Raw genomic sequence first — 10,137 nt, forward strand, 5'->3', positions numbered from 1 at the left:
CGGTCGACCGAAAGCTCCATCGGTCGACCGCCGGAATTTCCGGTCGACCGACAATATGACCGTTGGACTTCAACGGCCATTTTCTAGGCTGATTCTTCTGGGGCTTTTTGGACTTTTACTTAGTGGTTTGGCTGAGATTTTGAGTGGGTATAAATACCCTATTGCTGTTCTCTTTCAAGCTATCTAAAAGAGTTTTAAAACAAGTTTAAGAAAGTTTTAATCAAGGGTTTAAGTTTGTTTTTAGTGTTTGTTTAAAAAGCTTTAAGCATTTACAAGAGTTTGGTTTGTGGAGCAAATTTCACAAGAGCAAGTGGAGATCATCCTTGATGTTTGAGCATTAATTCTTCTCCCTCTCTCTTGTCATCTATAGAGAAGTTTCCTTAAACTCAATTCTAGCATTTTATAAGTTTATTCTTAATTTCATAAGCTAGATTTCATATTGAGTTTATATTGTTTTATCTCTTTGTTCACACACAACTTATTGAGCTTATTGTATTTACATTCATAGTATAATTTGGGGTTGTGGGTTTGTGACAAAGAGTTGTGCTTAATTGAGTTCTCACCTTGTTAGAGAGAACAATCATTTGTCATATTGTGCCTAATTGTGAGGATTCACTTGTAATACACTTGTACACCGAGAGAAGTGTGTGGTGAGAGACGGGGTCGAATCCAAGAGGAGTGGCGTCGGTTGACGTGCCTAGGGAGAGGTTGTAACCGAGCACTTGAGGAGGAGGACACGGGCTAGGACCAACACTTAGTGTGTGAGGTGTGATTACATAGTGATTGTATTGTGAGGTGTAAACGTTGTTCGGGTGAACGTAGAAAACCCGGTTGTGATAGTGGAGATCTCCTCGAGGTGAGGAGCGGAGACGTAGGTCGTGGGGACCGAACTCCGTAATCATATTGTTTGTTTGTGATTGCATTGGCGCACTTCCTTTTATGTTCATATCTTATATCACCTTTGTATATTGCTTGTTGATTATATTGCCCACTATCTAGTTTAGATTGTTTACCCTTGAGTTTATATATCCTTGCACATACATTGCATATACCTCTTTATTAGGATATATCTTGTTGTTCATATTGCTTATCCTAGCTCATATACATTGTTGTATTTCATACTTGCTAGGATAACTTATTAATTAATTTTAATTGGCATTTAATCGGATTAGATTAGCATAAGACCCTAATCACCCCCCCTCTAGGGTCTAACAATTGGTATCAGAGCTTGGTGCTCTTTGATTTAAGGTCTAATCGCCTTGAGTTAAAGATCCAAGTTAGCTTATTGTGCTAATCTAATTTTGAGCTTTATTTGTATCTTGCTTGCTTATATTATACCCACTTCGGAAAAATCCAAGTGGAGTAACAATGATAAAAGAATGTTTAATATGAACAAGCTTTTGTTAGAATATTTGCTTAATGCCTTTGACTCATCCTTTTCTAACAAATTTATTCATTTTGATAGTGCTTACAATTTATGGAAATTCATAGAAGCACATCAAGGCAACTTGGAGGAAATCCAACGTAGTTTGGAGGATTATTCTTCAAGTGAGTGTGGAGCATCATCATGCACACGGCCACTAGGCGATAGCCCTAGTGTGGTAAGCGATTCGGAATCCGATAAGCGATTCCGATTCCGATAATGATTTATCTATTGATGAACTCGCTTGTGCATATGAAAGATTATCTCATGCCTATACAAAATTGCAAAATAATTTTATTGATCTTAAAAGCAAGCATGTAGAATTAAAATCCGATCATGAGAAGCTAGCTTCCAATTTTGATATCATTTCCAAAGAAAATGTTGCTCTTAAAGAAAGTAATGATATGTTAAAATTGAAAATGAGAAATTATCATCATCCATTTCTAGCTTATCTCATGCTAAGAACAATGCCATATTAGAAGTAGAGAACATTAGAAATGATCTACTTCTATTTCCAATGCTTGTATGCCTAAAAATGAGTTGGATCATGTTAAAGAACGCATATCATCTTTAGATTCAACCCTTAAAACATGCATTGTAGATAATAAGAAACTTATGGACTTGGGTGCAAATTCTCGTACTACAACTTCTAAACTCGTACACTTTGCACACTTGTATAGCAAAGCTTATAAATGTTCTATTTGCGGTCGTAAAGGCCATTTAGCTAAGTTTTGTTATGATGCACATAAATCCTCCAAGACTAATGTTTCTTGTGCATCTCATAAGGCTTCTTCATCACATACACATGCACATACTCATCATGTTCATCATAAGCATGCTCATGTGTTTAAATGTGATTTTTGTGGTCGATTTGGTCATTTGGCCAAATTTTGTTTTGATGTAAAGAGAGTTTCACATTTGTAAAATAATTTTAAAAGATCATCCATGTTTGTAAAAGTTTATAATGTTTCCCGTGAGCAACCATTTGGTCAACGCAAATTATTTCAACCTTTTCATTGTACAAATTGCAATCGTAAATGTCATTTATATAATTTTTGGTTTGACCACTTTTGTGCACCACATGCGCCCAAACGGGTTCATAACCCTAGGGTTTTGAGCTTGAATGATAGTGGTCATGTCCCCAAATCTTTTGGTACCGAGAATACTTGGGTACCAAAACAAATTTGATTTTAAACCAAGAATTTTAGTGTTTTTAATTTTCTTTTTCTTGGTTTTTAAAAAATGTATTTTAAACTTTTATGAAAACAATTCCTTTTATTGGTCAAATTCTTTTGTTTTCATAATTACTAGCTTTGATTTTGATGAGAGGTTTGTATTTATATAACCCTCCGGATTTATTGGGTGTTTATTCCCAAATCATGTTTACCGGATGTAAGAATGATTATATGGGTTAGAACAAGCTTAAGAGCTTGATATATTGTTGCCTCTCTTGAAATTCTTTTATCAAAGATTTTGTTTTGAAGTATTACTTTGAATTCATTATATTTCACTTATATGATGATAGTGCTTATGAATCATCTATTCATGCCTTATAATGTATTCCATATGTGGTTTGATCAAATCCTACAAAGAAAATTTTCTTGATTGATCAAACATCGTTTTTGGATTTAAACTTTGATTTATGATTTCATTGGTTGATTTGTTTTCATTTGAAAACTTTTTACATGATTCTCATGTCTTCCTTCTTGTGATTTCATAAATCTTTTTTATACATGGTTTTTATGTTTTTGATATGAGACAATATGTTCATCTTGATATATTTATATATGTTCTCATTATCTCTTGAATGTGAGTGATTCTTAGCATATTTTTTATGCTTGCTCACATGTTTGTCATGATCTTTTATTGCTTATATTTTATATGACATTTTGATAGGGGGAGCAATCCCTATACTTGCTTCATACTCACCCATGCTTATTTGTAGGGGGAGCTTTCGCTCTCTTAATTCTTTTGTCCCCTTTTTGATGTTGTCAAAGAGGGAGAAATATTGTGAGTATATGTGAAGCAATGCACAATTCAAAGTTAAAGATCAAGTTCAAGCTTCATCCGCGAGATTACCAAGTCAAGCATATTGAAGACCAATCAAGCTTGGGTAATTTAGTTTAGGAGTTTATATTATGTGTGTTAGTACTTTAAGCTCAATCATACACACACATACACGTTTTAGTTTTGTATATATATATAGTTATATATATACATATATGTTTTGTATATATATAGTTATATATATGATTTCATCAATATCAATTTTAGTCAGTTCAATGAAATCATGTTTTAGTGCATTATATGTGTATTTTGATAAAATACTACATTCATTATTTATAGACTTCATAACAATAGTTTACATCTTTCTTTAAGTCTATAAAATCATCTTGTAAAGTTTCAAAAGTTGGTTTAGGTCAAAACATCAAACTCATGTGTTTACATTTTCATGTTTTGGACTATTTTGTAAAATGATGATATTTTTCATTTGGGAAGTCCTTTTTGATAACCAGTCATTGTAGCATGTTTATTATCATGTCTACAATCATTCCCCAAAGTTTTACATTTTTTGGAATTTATTTTATATTTTTAAACAGTGTTTCAAAATCAGATATACAACTTTCAGAAATAGTTTTCTGCTGTGTCAGTATTCGGTCGACCGCACCGGTCGACCGCTCATTTGATCTTTCGACAGCATGCAGCAGAGAGTTGGTCGGTCGACCGGTTCGGTCGACCGAAAGCTCCATCGGTCGACCGCTGGAATTTCCGGTCGACCGACAATATGACCGTTGGACTTCAACGGCCATTTTCTGAGCTGATTCTTCTGGGGCTTTTTGGACTTTTACTTAGTGGTTTGGCTGAGATTTTGAGTGGGTATAAATACCCTATTGCTGTTCTCTTTCAAGCTATCTAAGAGAGTTTTAAAACAAGTTTAAGAAAGTTTTAATCAAGGGTTTATGTTTGGTTTAAGTGTGTTTATAAGCTTTTAAGCATTTGAGTGTTTCGGTTTTTTGTGGAGCAAATTTCACAAGAGCAAGTGGAGATCATCCTTGGTGTTTGAGCATTCATTCTTCTCCCTCTCTCTTGTCATCTATAGAGAAGTTTCCTTAAACTCAATTCTAGCATTTTATAAGTTTGTTCTTAATTTCATAAGCTAGATTTCATATTGAGTTTATATTGTTTTATCTCTTTGTTCACACACAACCTATTGAGCTTATTGTATTTACATTCATAGTATAATTTGGGGTTGTGAGTTTGTGACTAAGAGTTGTGCTTAATTGAGTTCTCACCTTGTTAGAGAGAACAATCATTTGTCATATTGTGCCTAATTGTGAGTGTAGGCATCGAAAATTGCCTATAGGTCTCCACGAACAGCTCAAAGCTAAGAGAAGACGATGAACATCACTATCCAAGTCATAGAAGCTTGATTGAAGTCGACGAACGCTTGAAGTGAATCGGCGAACTATGTGAAGCAACGTAGTTTCAGAATAATAAGGATACGAGCTGATCGGGAGCCCCATGTCACTTACAAAAGACGGAATACCCTTCGTGTCTCATTTATTCCACAGATGATCTAATCATTGGAGCTTATAGAACTCTTCGTCAGCTTTCCAACTCACTTGGAATCACTCAAATACGAGTTTGGATGAAGAATTTACGGCGGAAACAATCAAACAGGCATAACGGAGCGTCTCTGGCTGAACTGGGGCACCCGGGGTGTCTCGACACGGGCGAGACACCCTTGGGTGTCTCGGCCAAAGCCGAGATACCCTAGGGTGTCTCGGCCCAGTTTGAGACACCCTGGGGTGTCTCCAATGCAGAATTGGTCAGTTATGCGATTTTAACCATCCGAAACCTCCTGGAGCCTATAAATACAAGCCTCAGATCCTCATTTTTTGGAGATCTGGAATTTTGGAGAATTGGCAAAGCCGTGCCAAACTGAAGAGTGATCGAGTTCTTTAACACAAGAGATCGAAAGTCGTCAGATCTACATCACCCGCATCCAATCCTTAGTATTATCCCGTTGTGGTAATTCTAAGAAGAGCAATTATCTCGCTTTTGTCGAGATAAGCGCTTCTGTTTCTAGATCTCCTCACGGATCGACGAAGCTCTGGACCTGATCTGATTGCCAGGTAGTCCACGAATATTAACATCCCTGTCACAGGCTAAAGACCCACACAAGCAAGAGACGACGAACGGATCTTGTGTTTATTTTCAAGAAAGTTGTAATCTTTTATTCTTTTGTTGTTTGAATTCATTTGTAACGCTTAAAGTTTAATGAAATCAATGACTAAGGTAACTTTCGACGAAAACAAACTGGCGACGTGGGAGCCAACAGCTTCGCTGCCGAAGCTGTCGTGCCGCAACCGATGATCAAGATCCCGGTGCTCGAAGAGGTCGAATACGAGTTCGACCAGCAGAAGTTCGAGGAGTATGTCTCCTCCTCCTCCATATCTGCCTCTCCTTGCAGGTGCAGGAAGGCCTCCTCCTCCCAGAAGATCCGTCGGTCTCCAGGTCTGAAGACCCAAGAAGACGATCTCTCCGCCGTCACTGTTGTAGTTACACCTCGCAACGATCCGCTGGCTTCCAAAGAAATCAGATCCAACGTTCGTGACAACTCCTCGAAAATCAAGGAGTTGCTCGTCGAATGTGCACCAGTGTTGACGAAGAGGGCTCGTCAAAGGCGCCGTCAACATCTCGCGCGTCAATTTGCCAAGACTTTGGAGCCTGTTGACGGGATCTGCTATGATGCGGATCTGAAACGCAGAAGACGCAAAGTATTCCAGCAACAAGCTTTGGGAACCTCCTCCCAATCACCTACTAACGAATGGGTTCGTGTCAAACGAACCCGTTCAACTCTTGAGGAGCGTATCCACAAGCGCCGCGCACTCCTAGCGCAGACGAGGATCCTTGTACGGAATGCACAGGAGTTACAGAAAAGGAAAGGTGGTCAAAAAGCCACCAAGATCTAAGCAAGGTTGGATGCCAAAGGCCAAATTAGCGCCTAAGGCAAAAGCATCCGAGGCTGCTCTCCGGCCTTTGTCAACTCCAGATCCCGTTCCTATTGCTCTCGCACCTCCGGCGAAGCCCTATGACAGCGTGGATCTCCCCAAAGCTAGAGTCCCATTGAAGGATCGCATCGGTTCTCTACCCGAGGATCGAGGAAAATCGCTTGTTAAGGAAAGCTTGAGATCGTTGAAGGAGCTTCGAGCAAATATATGGACTGGGGGTCGTACGCGACCTCCTAACAAATTAATTTCTACAACAGCCCGCTTGGAGGTGTGTGCAGAAAACCAGGAGCCCGTTAAGGTTTCAACCTCACAAGGGTGTGATTCCAAACGTGTGACTCCCGTAGATGCCAACAAGGCAATATTTACTCAGAGGAAAACGCGTCAGACAGACGAACTCATTATACCTGAGAATCCATGTAAGCAGCCGATAGGTTACTCCGACTGCAACATTGATGAGTTGTACTATCGGGCTGGGGGTACGAATAAATCTCTAAAGAGAAGTACCCGGGAAGCGGACTATCACTGTCTGTGTATCAAAATTATCAGGGGAGTATTATCAACGTGTAGCTGCCCCAAGACCGCTCCGCAGAGGGTCTCGGTATTCGAGGGGATCTCCGATGGAACGACGAAGCCCAAATCAAGGCGTTTCCACCAAAGAGGATCGGTTGCTCGAGATGATGAATTCCTAGAAGTTACCATCAACATGGTCAATAAGGGAAAATCTCCGATTGTTTCAAGTGGTTCCAACCCTAATTTCTCTCCAGGAAGAAGAGTCAGTTCGGGAATAACCCAACAAATATCTCAGCTTCAGCTAGAAATCGTTGGACATAATGATTACCAGGGTGTCCATGAAGAAATACATTCCGATGACGAACTCTCGGATTCTTATTCCGCAATCGCCTCTGACGATACAACGTCTAGCATAGGACAAGCTCGGGAAGTGTTCATGGTCAACACCGAGCAAATAGCCAAAATCATTGAGGATGCTCTAGCCAAGCAGAAAGAAGCATTCAAAATCGAGATTGAAATGGCTATGCAGGAGATGAGACAAATGCACGACCAATAAATCCGAGCTTTACCGGATCAGCTAGGTGAATCCAGTCGTCGCAGCACTGCTAACCAAGCAGGTAGCGATTCAGATGTGGATGAACACAACGCTGGGGGTGGCCCTACTAAAAATAACGATGCTGAGGGTGGACCCACCAATGATGATAACACTGGGGGTGGCCGCATTATTCCTCTCGAAAATTGTCCAAAACTAGATATAGATGAGGCCGAAAAGATGAAGGATCTCGAAAGCAAAATTGATGCCCTGATGTCTGCTCGAGAGGTGAAGAAGACCGGGATTCCGTGTCCTTACCCAAGAGAATGGGAATCGATTCCGTATCCGGAGAAGTTCAACCTGATCAACTTCACGCCGTTCGACGGGAAGGGTTCCCCCACTCAGCATCTGATCTATTTCAAGTCCCACTTGGGCACGATCTCCAGCAATAAAGCCTTGATGGTTCGGTCATTCGTCGGCACCCTTCGCGGGCCCGCCTTCGATTGGTACTGTCGCCTCAAGCCCGGAAGCATCAACAGCTGGAAGGACCTGAAAAGCATGTTTCTCGCTCATTTCTTCGATGATGACGCCGAAGTGTCGATCAGAACACTCTTTGATGAGAAACAAAAAGACGGAGAGTCGATGGATACCTTCATCAAACGCTTCCGCAATCAGGCAATGAACTGTAAGGATCCCGTCACGGAGGAATTCGTCTTGCAAACCTGTCATAACAACTTGTCCATTAACATCTTGGACGTTATGGGAGTAGAGCCGCTCAATACCTGGAAAGAGTTGAATGCTCGAGGAGAACAGGCTGAACGCTTCATCAGAAGGCGAAAGGTCGAGAGAAACCAACCGATGGTTAATCCTCCGGATTCGGATCTCGAGCTGACAATACTGCAGATCCGAGGTACTGCGCGTACCACAGGAGGATCCTTCATCCCACCAAGGCTTGCTTTACTTTAAAGAATAGCATCCAAACCTTGGTTGAAGCCGGCGTCATAACGCTAGGATAAGCCAAAAAAGAACGGCAATACTCCGAAGAGTATACGAGTATAAACTGCTTCTCAATCCTCCAATCGGTATATGAGGTTAAACTGCTCCTTGATACTCCAATAGGTATATGAGTCTAAACTGTTTCCTACTGTTAATGGGAAGTTCCTGGAGAATGTTACGCTAATATTCTTAAGGATAACCTGGTTATGTAACGGAGTACAAAGTCAGACCCAGATCCAAGAAGGAAGCTGGGGGTGGATGATTCATGTAATGGGAAGTTCCCAGAAGAATGCTATATGTAATTTTCTTAGGGATAACCCAATAATCACGAACAAAGTGATAAACACTAAACCCCCACTATGATTTGTACTCCTACTCTCACTGTCTACCTGGTCAAACCTTCCTATAGTTAGGACCACAACTAGAGTCCCCTCTCGATTCCTTCCATGAACGAGAGGTCCACTTTCAAATTGAACGATCAAGCCTATAAAAGGTAAGATCGTCTCAAACCTCCCACTTCCACTGCTTCCTTGGTCAAACCTATAAAAGTTAGGGCCACAACCAGATTCTCCTCTCGATTCCTTTCATAAACGAGAGGTCCACTTTCAATTGAGCAATCAAACCTATAAAAGTTAGGATTGTTTCCAACTTCACTTAGTCAAACCTGCAGATAGTTAGGACTAAGATTGAGTTATCCCTTTCGATAAACGAAAGACTTCCATCTTTTCCTTTTTCAGCCAAACCTATAAAAGTTAGGGTCGAAATCGGAATTTCCCCTCAATAAATGAGGAACTCTTTTCTTGGATCAAGCAACCAATCCTATAAAAGTTAGGGTTACTTGAATCTTTCCGATTCTCGGAGTGGAGATCCCACTCTTAGTTTCATCATTTCGGATTCTGGGGGTGGAGATCCCACCTTGAGTTTCCTTTCCAACTGCCGGGAGATAGAATATAAAATTCTTTCTCTTCCATTTTTGGGTTCGTCTTTACCCTGAGAAAAGACACAATTCCTAACTTCTAATCCGTACACTTTGTGCACGGGGAATTTTATCTCAATTCCTAAATAGAGATAAGCTTACACCTAACACGCGTTGCCGGTTTAGTCTTTCACCGATTGAAAAATAAACCAGAGTATAATTCTGGGGACTTTCATCCCGAATTCTAAGTAGGGATGAGTCAACGCCTAATACGTGTTGCCGGATGCCATATTCCCGTAAGAAATAGCGAAGTCTATGTATTCAAAATCATAGCATTAAGTCTAAGAGAAGCAATTCTCTTAGCACAACGTTACATGTGAAACGGGTTTTAATAATTCACATGCTAGCCCGATTCAAACGGTAATCGGTAAAGGCACGTCAAACCCCTTGATGGCTGGGGGTTTGCCAAAAATCCCAAAGTCTATGTCTAACACGCATTGCCGGTTAGTCTTTGACCGTAAAAAGGACAAAAGCCCACATATTCAATATTATGGCAGGTTGTTATTAATAACGCTAAAATCCATGCTTCACACGCATGGGGAATTTTATCCCGAAGACTAAGCAGGGATAAGCCAACGCCTAATACGCGTTGCCGGTTTAGTCTTTTACCGATTGAAGAAGACACCAGAATCCGAGTCTGGTCATTTTTATCCTGAATCCTAAGTAAGGATAAGTCAGCGCCTAA

The sequence above is a fragment of the Asparagus officinalis genome, chromosome 1 (genome assembly GCF_001876935.1).
Source record: "Asparagus officinalis chromosome 1, Aspof.V1, whole genome shotgun sequence".
In the NCBI taxonomy this organism is placed as follows: Eukaryota; Viridiplantae; Streptophyta; class Magnoliopsida; order Asparagales; family Asparagaceae; genus Asparagus; species Asparagus officinalis.